The sequence below is a fragment of the Dendrobates tinctorius genome, unplaced genomic scaffold (assembly GCF_039654945.1).
Source record: "Dendrobates tinctorius isolate UK_male_01 unplaced genomic scaffold, ASM3965494v1 ptg000003l, whole genome shotgun sequence".
NCBI lineage: Eukaryota > Metazoa > Chordata > Amphibia > Anura > Dendrobatidae > Dendrobates > Dendrobates tinctorius.
In genome coordinates, this window is record NW_027361671.1 from 64,110,592 (window position 1) to 64,124,108 (window position 13,517).

Below are 13,517 nucleotides of genomic sequence, written 5' to 3' on the forward strand. Positions count from 1 at the left end.
TCTCCCTGCAGAATCCCCACGTCCTCTCCCTGCTGAAACTCCACGCCCACGCGCCTTACTCCCTGCCTTCTTCATCTTGCAAGACTGCTTAAGATAGGCAAAAAAGTACAAAGGGGGGCCTTAGTGTGCTTATTCCTGAACAGCTGGTTACAGGTACAAGAAACACTAATTTTATGAAGTGTGTGTGTGTGTGTGGACTAGACTTTAATAGGAGCTGATGTGGCCTACACAAGTTCAAAATGTAGTGTTTGGTGAACTTTTTTTGTGGTTTCTTTGTTGGAAACAAACTCAAAGTATGTGAACAAAGAATTGAAACTGATAGTATCACCAACTTTTTGGAGCTATTACAATGCAGGCAGGTAACCTACAATGCAAAAGATGAGGCTCCAAAAAAATTGGGTAATACCAATCTGGCTGCGCCGGCAGGGCACAAGCCAGAAAAAAAGGCTCCTCTATCTACTCCTATATAGTGTTTGCAACCAACCAATGTTGATGGATACGGATGGATGCACACTAATAGGAGAAGAAAAAATGAGCTGCACTCAAAGACAAATATGTGTGAGGCAGTGACGCACGTTGAGCGTCCTACAACCAGACGTAGCTGCAGGACACTCTACTCAGCGTGAGCTGCACTCACACACAGTCAGAGGCCTCTCAGACAGCCGTCAACAGTGCAGCTAAGTGGGCACTGGCACTGACAGGCTGCAGAAAGGCTCCGCTGTGTACTCCTATATAGTGTTTGCAACCACCGTAGATGGAGACGGATGGATGCACACTAATAGAAGAAAAAATGAGCTGCACTCAAATAAAAATGTGTGAGGCACTGACGCACGCTGAGCGTCCTACAGCCAGACGTAGCTGCAGGACACACTACTCAGCGTGAGCTGCACTCACACACAGTCAGAGACCTCTCAGACAGCCGTGAACAGTGCAGCAAAGTGGACACTAGCACTGAAAGGCTGCAGAAAGGCTCCGCTGTCTACTACTAGTGTTTGCAACCAACGTATATGGATACGGATGGAAGCACACTAGATTGAAATTATGTAAAAAATGCAGCTCAAAAAATAAAAGATGTATGAGGCAGCAGTGATCACACTGGGTGGCCTACAGCCTGACGTGGCTGCAGGACCCACTCCACAGCGTGAGCTGCACTCACACAGCCCTTGCAGACAGCTGTGAACACTGCTGCTAGGGCAAAGAAGGCTACAGTGGTGGTTTATGTAGCCTGGGTAAAGCACTAGATGTTTGGTGGAATCGCTATTTCTTACTGTCCCTCACAGTCTTCTACAGCAGCCTGTCCCTAACTGAATTCACAGCAGAGTGACCAGAAATGGCGGCTGCGGTGGCTTTTATAGTGCATCATGACATCATTTCGGCAGCCAATCACAGCCATGCCAATAGTTAACATGCCTACATGCCTAACAGGATGTGCCCACACTTCGGAGGATTCCCATTGGCTTAATCAAAGCAAGCAGGCTCATAGCATGATGGGAACTTCCGATTCCGGAATCCGATATGACAAAAGTATCGGAACTAAGTATCGGAATTCCGATACCGCTAATATCGGCCGATACCCGATACTTGCGGTATCGGAATGCTCAACACTATTCATGAGGTTATTCCAGAGCAATTCCATTCTTGAATATATCTATAGATTTCATTCTGTCTTTGAAATATAAAAGAGGCCGGCATTTTACAATCGAGAATTGATCACTTTGCTGTAAAGAAAATAAACTTTAAAAGCAAAGTATGTGGATTTCTCATAAGAATCCGATCATCTCGCTTCATTTTCGTAGAAGCAACAACACCGTTCTTGACAGGTTTAGAAGTGACGGTAGAAGACGGTTTTATATACAGTACACATTTAATGTCCGTTATTATTCTGAGACCATAAATCTGAGCTAGAGCTGCGTTTGCGTGCCATAAACTGCTTGGCATAACATATTTCCTGTGCCCTCTCAAATGGCTGCTTTCTACTTTCCAACACTCAATTGCCATGAAGGTTTACGTTTCCGCAGTTTATTTGTATGTATTGCAGTACTGGATGTAAATGAAATAATGCAGAGAAATTGAAAGGTACAAGAAAAATGTCTTGATGCCTAAAAGGTTTAGAAGACGAAATGTTTTTTTGTTGGCCTGTTCTTGAAGTTAAAAGCATTTTAAATCACTCTGCCATAGTGTCGGATATGATAATTGGATGGTCGGTCGTGATGACCTAGGGGAACAGCAAAACTAAACAAAATTATACAAAGTGATGATATCTGAATGTTTTTCTTAGGCTTTTAATGTGAATATCAGATGTCCTTTCACTAACAATTTCTCATAGTCTCCTGATATTAATCTTTCTGATAAAGAAATAGCAATAAAATGATAAGTAGTAGAGCCTTGAGATTTCACAATTTCTTACTTCTGAGGTTGAGCTTATGCCGGTTTTATATCATGCTTTGGCCACACGTCAGTGGCTCCATCGGGGCCACCTTCTGAAGCTGTGAAATTAGGATTCAGGCGAATCAATGACGGGCCATTGACTTTATTGAAGCATACCGTCACTTTGTGCTGTTTGATCTTATATTTGGTAGTATATGCCTTTCAAGCGGCACAAAAACGTGATCAATGCCGCCTGAAAATGAGGTCAACAGCACAAAGTGACTGCGTCTGCTTCATTAAAGGAGCACTCCCATCAAAGTTATATTATTAACCCTGGGCCAATTTCCATTTTTGCTTTCGTTTTTTGCTCTTCTTCTTCCCAGAGCCATAACTTATTTTTCAGTCAATATGGACATATGACGGCTTGTTTTTTTTTTGCAGGACTAGTTGTAATTTTGAACGTGTCCTTTGGTTTTAAGGCTTTGTGTACACGTATGCAGAAAATTTCTGCATAAAAACCGGACTCCTTCCCAGAACACGCGCGTTTTTTTCCACGCGTCCCCAGACACATAGAAAATAGCTAGAAATGCGGAATTTTCTGCGAAATGGGAAAAAAAAGGGGTTGTCCGGGCTTTTCACATAATCTCAGTGAATCTCTGGGCTGCAGAATGCTGACAATAAGTAATTTACCTTCTGTGGCCAGTTTGCAGGGTTTGCTAGATATCATTTCTTTCATGTACACATGAAATGAGAACTGGTCGTTTCCTCCTCACTAGTTTCACTTTCCATAGATCACTGTTCAGTGTGTGTCTGGGGGAGGAGCAGACCAGATATGGGTCGGAGGAAACAACCAGTTCTCATTTCAATGCCAGAACACCCCCCCCTGGACGTTTTTCTTACAAGCAAGAGCTGATATCTAGCAAACCCTGCAAACTGGCCACAGAAGGTAAATTACTTATTGTCAGCATTCTGCAGCCCAGATATGCACTGAGATTATGTGAAAAGCCCGGACAACCCCTTTAATGAGCATGCTGCGTTTTTTACCGTGAAGCGTTTTTTTTTGCTGTAAAAAACGCATCAATATGCACAAAAAGTGCAAGATGCATTAAAATGAATGGGAAGCTTTTAAGCGTTTTTTGAGTGGATTTTTTGGTAAAAACGCGAAAAAAAAACGCTGTGTGTGAACACAGCCTAAGATATCGTGTGCTGGAAAACTGGGAAGAATTCCAACTGGTGAAATTGCAAAAAAAAGTGCAATTCCACAGCTGTTTTTTTTTTTTTTTTACTATATTCACTAAATGCTAAATCAGACCTGCCATTAAGATTTTCCAGATCATTGTGCGTTCACAGACACCAAACATGTATAGGTTCTTATTTAAGTGCTAAAAAAAGGCTCCTTTTCCAAGACCTGTAGCATCTGTAGATCAGCTGTCATATGCAGGCTAAGCATCAGAGCCCACATCAAAGTCACGGACACAACATATGACTTATACATGTCATATTTCGTGAAGGGGTTAAAGCACCACTCCAGCTGTTTCTTTTATATTTTACCTCTGTAATTGTGTCACTAATGTTACATAGTCACATAGGTTGAAGAAAGACCTAGCTCCATCAAGTTCATCCTTTCTTCACCAATTATACATTTTGTCACTAAAATAACTATAACCCATAATGTTGTGTATCGAGGAAAACATCCAGCCCTTTTTTAAAAGAGGTTAACATTGTCTGCCATTACTACCTCTTGTAGTATGGCATTCCACATTCTGACTGCTCCAACTGTAAAGAACCCTTTCTAATGTAGCTTCCGGAATCGCCTTTCGTCTACCCGTAATGAGTGCCCCCTGGTCCTTAGTATGTTCTTTGCAAGAAATAAGACATGTTCCAGGCATTTTTATTGACCACACGTGTATTTATACATATAAATTAGATCTCTTCTGAGGCGTCTTTTTTCTAAGCTAAACAAGCCCAGCTTTTCCAACCTCTCATATGAGAGGCCTTCCATCCCCCGTAATAATCTAGTTGCCCGCCTTTGAACTGACTTGAACTGGGTCCCATATTTAACATGTGGCCTCACCTGTGTTTTACTCGTCTGGGGTGCATTACTCTACATTTATCTACAGTAAACCTCGTATGCCAAGTGTTTGCCCATTCAGGCAACTTATCCAGATTCTTTTGTAATATTGTATTGACCCTAGTAACATACTTGCCAACTGTTGTCTTCTGTTATCAGCGGTCTTCTGCAGTTTTTGAACTTCTGGATTGCTCCAGTGTTTGCTGAGTTATCTGGAAGTCACAATTCATTGTAAGTCTATGAGAGCCAGATCGTGGCTCTTATAGATTTGCATTGTGAGCTTGTTACTGTTACCTCTGTCTTCCAGTCAGGCAAAAGCTATGGTCACAAGATCGCAGAGTAAGACTTGAGCGGCACCCAGGAAGTGACGAAGACGGTGACTGGTGAGTGTGTTTTTAGTTGCAGAGAGCTTGCATTATGCCACTCCAGTCGTGAAATGAAAATAAAACCGATGGTGGTGCTTTACATCCGTATACTTTTAATCTCCCTTTTCCAGCCTCTCGCCCCTCTTTAGGGCAATTCACTGCAACAAGTTATATACGGCACTCATAAAAATAAGGAGAAAGGTGCTCAAGTAGGGTATCAGGCCTGTATTATATCATATTGGGGCAATTCACAGTTCCCCAATGAAATTAGTTCCTCTTGAACTTTCAGTTATGAGTCACTCCACCACTTATTTAATGTTAGTGGTATCATTCCATTCCCATCCCTCCAGGAAAAGTACGAACTTCCTGCTAAAGTAATATTCCGCTATTTACAACTGAAGAACTTTATTACCAGACATCTGAGAAACTCCACCCTGCCTTATACGTTCACTACTTTTGGACAAAGGTGCCACCAAAATCCACACACCCCAAGTACCATCTCACTCCTCCACCCACATATCAAAAACACTTCAGACAGGCATAACTTAAATTCTACCTCTTGTTGGGAGTCTGATATTGGCTGTGCCCTGACTCAGAATGGTCTCAGATTTGGTAGTCTTCAACCGATGGAATTCTAAATACCTTAATGCTAGAGACAAACTATAAGGTGTTAACTAGATGGTGCTGAACCCCAGCAGGAGTTGCCAAGGTAGTTCCTAACTATTCACAATTGTATTAGCGGTTGTGATTCTAATGGGAGATATGTACCATATTGGTGGATATGCCCCGTGGTACGTAGATTTTAGACTAGGGTATATCACCTTATTCTTTCAGTCACAAACACTAACCTTAAAAATTCCTTTGGAAGCCTTAACAAACGTATCCCTAATACTCCTTAACACACCCAAATTCTCATTTCTTTCATATTTTTAGCGGTCAAGCAAACTATAGAATTGGCTGGGAAAAAATCAGGTTTAGATTTATCACAAGTCAAGAGATGCCTTTCTTTGTATATGATTAATGAACAATTATCTGCATTGCTTATTGATAAAGTCAGTACATTTTTGAGAAACTTTGGCTTCCCTGGGCAGATTATGCCAACCACAACCCCTTCGCAACACCATGACTTCATCAACATGCTCCTGACTCCAAACTCTTCTTCATGCTGAATTTAGACTCCACCTCCTTTCGGGCTCCTTTCCCTTCTTCTTTACTCTTTATTCCATCCTGTCAGTTATGTTAGCCCCTCCCTTTGTACCCCACCCAACTATAAGGTTACTACAATGTACCTGTTTGTTAATTGAACAATTCTTTAATAAAAATCTATTGGCTTATGAGATTATTACTTATAAAGTGCCATTTAATCCATGTCATTTTACAATTAGAGATAGTACAGAATATATTCTAGAACTATGGAATAAGTTTGCTAAGCTTTGCTTTGATTTAAAAATGTCCAAGTTCAACTCAGTGCACACAGTGATGAGCGGTTTGTTTCATCCTTTTTATTGGTCTCAATGTCATTTTTGCTTTGTTTTATATTTTCCATTACTTCTCAGAATAAATGGCTTTTATACCATTTGGCATGTAAAAAAAACAAAACACTTTTATGTAACTTGACCACATACTTTTCTCCAATTTTGAGGGCACAGCATGATGTCCTCAAAAGTCATGGAACTGCAGACTGAGACTCTTAACATCAATGTGAACATAATCCAACAGGAAAATGGCTTGTATAGGCAGCTGCTGTATAGACTCTGGATATACAGTCAACTTGACTCAACTTGCACATTTCCTGTATAGATGGGGTTTAGGTATGTGTCTGAAGAAGGAGAATCGGCTAGGAAGCACAGTATAGCCAATGCTTTATATAATAGACCATGCATCAGTACACTTATAGGCTCTGCACATGATGGTCAATAGATCCCATTAAAAAATAATGAAATCGCTCACTGATGGCTCCATTGTGTAGGCCGGTAGAGCACAATATAAGTAAACAATATTGTATGTTAACGCCGTATTTTCACCAACATCCTTGATGATGTAATTAATCTGACTCATTCTCCGCATTTCTGTTTTACCTCCTTAACATCCTCTATTTGTTTTCTGTAGTTTAAACTATACATTGTAAGAATAGATGTTTTCTTTTTCTTTTGTTTTAGCAATTAATCCAGTATTTGCAGAGCATAGAAGAGAGAAGGAAATGTTCCCATGCTTCAGTATATGTTTCCTATTATATAGGAGCAATATGTTATAGAGGGAGATGGAGAGGAGCGGTAACAAGCCGGGGCTCTGTTTTATGTGACATACATCGGTTCTATGGCTCCTAGTTAAATCTTTCTGGCAGGACATATGACAGAGGAAATATGGCACGGGAAGACATTGCTGAGTTTACGGCAGTAAAGAATGAATTAGTAGATTCTTTAACAAGCATTTAAAGACCTGTTATGGTTTTTCAAAGTTTTTTTTATGCAGTTACAAGTAGAGAAAATTAATAGGCTTGTGCAGCGCTGTTACATTCTCATTCTTTACCCATTCATTAGCCTAATTTTGTTGAAAACTTGAATCTGTGAGATCTGAACTTTTTTTTGTTTTTTTGTTTTTTGTTTTTTTAGTCTTTTTACTAACTTTGTTCTTAAAGGGGTTGTCCCGTCCAAATCGATAAGTGGGCAGTCACTTTGTGTGACTGCAGACTTATGAATCCCCCCAGCGCACAAACACCCTTTCCTCTGAACAAATTTCAGTATTATCAAAAGGTTTGGGTTTTTGTCTGACCAAAAAATTTGACATCTTTAAAACCCTTTAAAACTTCAAATTTGCTTAACAATCAAATATCATTTTTCAAACAATAAAGATAATGGAACTGTTCCATCTATATCAAATAATAAATCTTCTACACTCCCTACCAGACCAACATTAACCACTTTCGAAGAATTAAAAAGTATAAGTGAAATGAGAAACCTTATGGTGGATGCAAAATCTGACAATTGTCCATCTTTAAAGTGCTTCAATGCACACAATCCTTTCTTTTATCCGATACAGTCCAGACCTGCCTCTCTAGATCTGTTCCAGGAGTTGATAGAAAAAGATTTGATTCTTTTAGATCAACAAAATAAAAAATTTGTAATTTTTTTTGAACAAAAATAGAGGAACTAGCCTGCAAAGAACTACATGAAAATTCCAATATTGTTATACGTAGTGCAGACAAGGGCGGAGCAACAGTAATATTGGACACTGGACTATATTTTAAGATGAATAATGAGATGTTGAATGACAGCAAAATTTTATCAAAATAGCTAGTGATCCAACTTCTTTTTTTTTGCAAAAAATTTGATAGATTCATGGTTAACGTGTGACATTATTGCGCTTTAGCCATCTTTACCAAATAATGTAGCGCTAGACTGTTTAAATTTTTTTTGACTATAGTTCTTATCCTCTCAGCAGTTCATTTTTTATTAACACACAATTTTTTCATGTTTGATCGGAATTTTTGTTTACAGAAACGGTGTCAGTATGAGGGGAAAATTCTCCCCTTCACTAGCAAATATAGTGGTCGGTATCTGGGAAGAGCAATATATTTTTTCATCTATCAATCCCTTTGTACAATTGATATTTTTTTACGGCCGCCATATTGATGACATGATTTTTATTTGGAAAAACACTCCTTTAGAAGCAGAAAAATTTGTTGATTATATGAATAAGAATTCCTTTAATCTGAAATTCACACACTGTTTGAATCCAACTAAAATTAACTACCGTATATACTCGCGTATAAGCCGAGATTTTCAGCCCATTTTTTGGGCTGAAAGTCCCCCTCTCGGCTTATACACGAGTCATATACGCCAGGGGATCGGCGGGGGAGGGGGCGTTGGTGTCAGATCATACTTATCCCCTCCTGGCGTGGTCTCTGCAGTCCCCCCGCTTCTCCCACGGTCTGCGCATATTCATGACTTTGATGAGCGGTACCACATGACCGCTGAAAGAAGGAAGGGATGCAGTGGGAGAAGCGGGGGGGGGGCTGCAGAGACCGCACCAGGAGGGGGTAAGTATATGCAGTATTCACCTGTCCCCATTCCTTCGCTGCTCGCCGCTGTCCTCTGCGTCCTCTGTCAGTGACGTTCAGGCAGCGGAGGGCGCGATGACGTGGTTAGTGCATGCCGTGCCCTCTGCTGCCTGAGCAATCACTGATAGAGGACCCTTCAGACAGCGGCGTGCAGCGATAGACAAGTGACAGGTGAATATGTCAGGTGCCGGGTACTGAGCCAGCTGTGACACCAGCACCTGTCCCCCCATAGCACATCGGTGTTCCCGCCTGCTCAGCACACCAGCACCTGGCTCCCAGCGACAAGAGGTGAGTATGTCATTTTTTAAATTTTTTATTTGCAGCGGCAGCATATGGGGCATAATCTATGGAGCATCTTATGGGGGCATAATGTATGGAGAATCTTATGGGGGCATAATCTGTGGAGCATCTTATGGGCGTATAATCTATGGAGCATCTCATGGGGCATAATCTATGGAGCATTTTATGGGGGCATAATCTATGGAGCATCTCATGGGGGCATAATCTATGGAGCATTTTATGGGGGCATAATCTGTGGAGCATTTTATGGGGGCATAATCTATGGAGCATCTTATTTGGGCATAATCTATGGAGCATCTCATGGGGCATAATCTATTGGGCATCTTATGGGGGCATAATCTATGGAGCATCTTATGGGGGCATAATCTATGGGGCATTTTATGGGGGCATAATCTATGGGGCATCTTATGGGGGCATAATCTATGGGGCATTTTATGGGGGCATAATTTATGGATCGTTTTATGGGGGCATAATCTATGGAGCATCTTATGGGGGCATAATCTATGGAGCATAGTTCCACAAAGAAGGAGAAAGACCATTGAAGTGCTGTGACAGCGCGAAACGGCCGTTGTCAGCTCAATTTCCACTCTGTATGTCACTTCCCCGGCCAACATGGACTACATGTAACAACAAACTGGTGATTTCCGTTATCAGCCTTCTGAGTGCGGTCTTTCTGCTTCTTTGTGGAACTATTCAGCATTGCAAATTTCCTTGGACCAGCACCTGCAGCTGCCACGCTCCAGAGCTCCGGATACCGCACACCACTTGAATCACGTGGTAACAGTGGTGCCGTCCGCATGTTCTCTTTTTTATTGCATAATCTATGGAGCATTTAATGTGGCAGCATATGGGAGCATAATCTATGGAGCATCTTATGGTGCAGTATATGGGGCATAATCTATGGAGCATTTTATGGAGCATCTTATGGGGGCATAATCTATGGAGCATCTTATGGGGGCATAATCTATGGAGCATCTTATGGGGGCATAATCTATGGAGCATCTTATGGGGGCATAATCTATGGAGCATTTTATGGGGGCATAATCTATGGAGCATCTTATGGGGGCATAATCTATGAAGCATCTTATGGGGGCATAATCTATGGAGCATTTTATGGGGGCATGATCTATGGAGCATTTTATGGGGGCATAATCTATGGAGCATCTTATGGGGCAACATATGGGGCTGTAACCTTTATAGAGCAGCATATGGGGTATATTATTCTATGGAGCACCTTATGGGGCCATAATTAACCTTTTATAAGGTAGCGCTTATTGTTAGTGTTGGGGAACACTCACTTGGTAGCGGATTCACTGCACACAGGAACACTTTCCATTTAAACAGTCTATGTGGTTTATTATACAGCATAAACCATAAAACGCAATAGTCTTACATCAGACCGGTCAGTGTTCATATTAGGGCTCCGCTCTCTCAGACCTGTGGCCACACAGTCTGTGCCATGTCCAGCAAACTGGCTCTATAGCCTCAACACAGTTATTTCCCCCTGTCCAGGGTTACCTCTTAGGAGCTCCTGCTCCAGATGCCTGCTCCATAGTCTGAACCGCAGTCTCTTTCTGACCTCGGTCAGTATCACTCACGTTTGTCAGGGAAGCTGCCGAACTGAGATCACCATCCCAGACAACGCCTTGCTCACAAGGCCGCCTAACAGTTTCAGATCCTCAGCCAGGCGGTAGCTTCCCAATGCAGAGCCGTCACTGACTCTGGAAACACGGCCTCTCTGTATGCTGTTCAGGACTTCTGTCCCCACTTGGAACCGTCCAACACACAGGCCCCCAGGTCCAAAGCCTCCATGTGCTCTTCAGGGAGGTAGCACACCTTCCAACACATAGGCCTTCTAGGACCTTCCACATGAACCAATCAGGTCCATACACTCTCCCCCATGTGATCAGACCTCGGCCACATTATATGGTACATAACCACACCCACAGGTGAAGTATGGATCATATGGTTATGACCTCATTGCAGGTCCTTTTAACACACCCAGCCATACACACACAGGCTTTACTTTGGGCGTTCATACACATGCCTCTGGGTGGGTTTGTAGGTGACTGGTCCCACCCATCTCACCATTTTCCCTATTACAATGAAGGAGCGCCTGCATGCATGTCCCATACAGCGCCCCTTACCTGTCACAGGGGTCACTGCATCACACTTTGTTCAGCATTATATGGGGTGTATTTTGTATAGAGCATCTTATGGGGCCATCATGAACTGTATGGAGCATTATATGGGGCTCCTGATTCAATATGGATATTCAAAAACATTTAACCTACTGATGTGACAATTAATTTTACTTTCATTGGTATCTATTTTTATCTTTGAAATTTACCAATAGCTGCTGCATTTTCCACCCTAGGCTTATACGCTAGTCAATAAGTTTTCCCAGTTTTTTGTGGCAAAATTAGAGGGGTCGGCTTATACTCGGGTCGACTTATGCACGAGTATATACGGTATTTGGATATAACATTGTCTGGTAGTGGCACTAAGATTAATATTTTTCCCTTTTGGAAATTCACAGACAGTAATTCAATTTTACAAGCTACATCATGCCATCCACCACATGTGATCAGGAACATATCCTTGGGAGATCTAATGAGAACAAAAAGGAACTGCTCCATTCCTGAACAATTTTCTGACGAATCAAAAAAGGTTAAAAAAAGACCGATAGAAAGAGGCCTATCCTTAATGATGCCTCTCTAGGGCTGAAAAAATTGTCCAAGATGTAAATATGGACGATTTATTGATGGGTAAAAAGCGCAACACAGACCACCATAAAAATAGCATTGTTTTTTCCACACAATATAGTCGCAGTATAAAGAGGTAGTTAATATTATAAAAAAAAAAATCTACCTATTCGCAAACAGGATAAATCTCTTGCGACCATTATAAAACAGTATGATGTCAAATTTGTGGTTAAGGGAGCACCAACATTGGGAAATATCCTTTCACTAAGTTTGGTTACTTGTGATAAAAAAAGCCCAATGTGAATACATGGCTGTCTTGTAAAAGCTTCTTTAGGTGTGGTCACAGACAATGCATGCTACTAAAAGCAAAGAGTTTGTCTCTTATTCTGCAGGGGACACCTATAAGATAAAAGATTTTATCAACTGTAACACGCCTGGCGTAATTTATCTGATTGAGTGTACGCTTTGAAAAATTCAATAGTGGGTTGCACAATCGGACCACTGAAAAAAAGGCCTCGTCACACATAAGGATGCACCAGCGATCCCGACAACGATGGGACCTTGTCAGGATCGCTGGTGCATTGCTACATGATCGCTGGTGAGCTGCCAAACAGGCAGCTTCACCAGCGATCAGCACCAGCGAGGACGCTGGTCTCTAAGGTAAATATCGGGTTACTAAGTGGCGTGCGCGTCACTTAGTTACCCGATGTGTACCTTAGAAACCTGCGTGCTCGCGCCAGGAGCTGCCAGCACGCTGGTTTCTAAGGTACACATTGGGTAACTAAGTGACGTGCACCGCTTAGTAACCCGATATTTACCTTAGAGACCAGCTTCCAGCGCCTACTTAGAACACTGGGAGCCTCGCTGATCGTTGGCTCCCGCTGCCACAAGCAGCGATGCGCGCTGGCCAGCAGCAGACCAGCGATCAAAAAATGGCCCAGGTCGATCGAGCACGATCAGCGATACCCGACGGGGGGCATCGCTGATCCCGTCACACACAGCGATCTTGCTGTGGCTTCACAAAATCAGCGATCTCGCTAGCGATATCACTGTGTGTGACGGGGCCTTAAGACGCCATATGTTGGATACTTTAAACCCAGAAGCATTGAATCTATTTGTAATCTCTAAACACTTACTTTGTCCCTACACACAACACAGACATTAGTGCCCTTAAATTTAGGGGCATTGAGAAGGTTTTTAAAACATCTAGGAGAGGTGATTTAAGGAGAAAGATGCTGAACCATGAATCGTTTTGGATCTTTAAGTTGGGCACACGGGCCCTGAAGGGCCTTAATATCAGACAGGACCTTATTCTACAATATAATTGATTTTTCAAATATAATATTCTTAATATAAATGTTTAATCGAGTCTACCGCTTATAGTGTTTCCTCTGGTGTTCACACTGTATTTGAATATAGATATAGCAGACTATAGAATGTTAGCAGTTTTTAATTGTGGGTATGTTTTCTCAAGAACTAGTTGGGGTTAATTCTTCATATAATTGTCTTTAAACTTCCACCCTCTCACATTTCTTTTTAATGTATACTGTGGCATTCATTTTGTATCCATGAGTAAGGCTTTATGCTGAAACGCGTATGATCATCTATGCTTCAAGTGGCTAATGCACACTAGAATTTTTTTTAATATG

The 13,517-nt window shown here is 41.7% G+C and overlaps 1 protein-coding gene across 1 annotated transcript in view; it reads left to right on the forward strand.

The window, feature by feature from the left end:
• HSD17B4 (hydroxysteroid 17-beta dehydrogenase 4) overlaps positions 1 to 13,517 on the forward strand; it is a 397,700-nt gene that overhangs the window by 373,672 nt on the left and 10,511 nt on the right. The window lies entirely within an intron of this gene.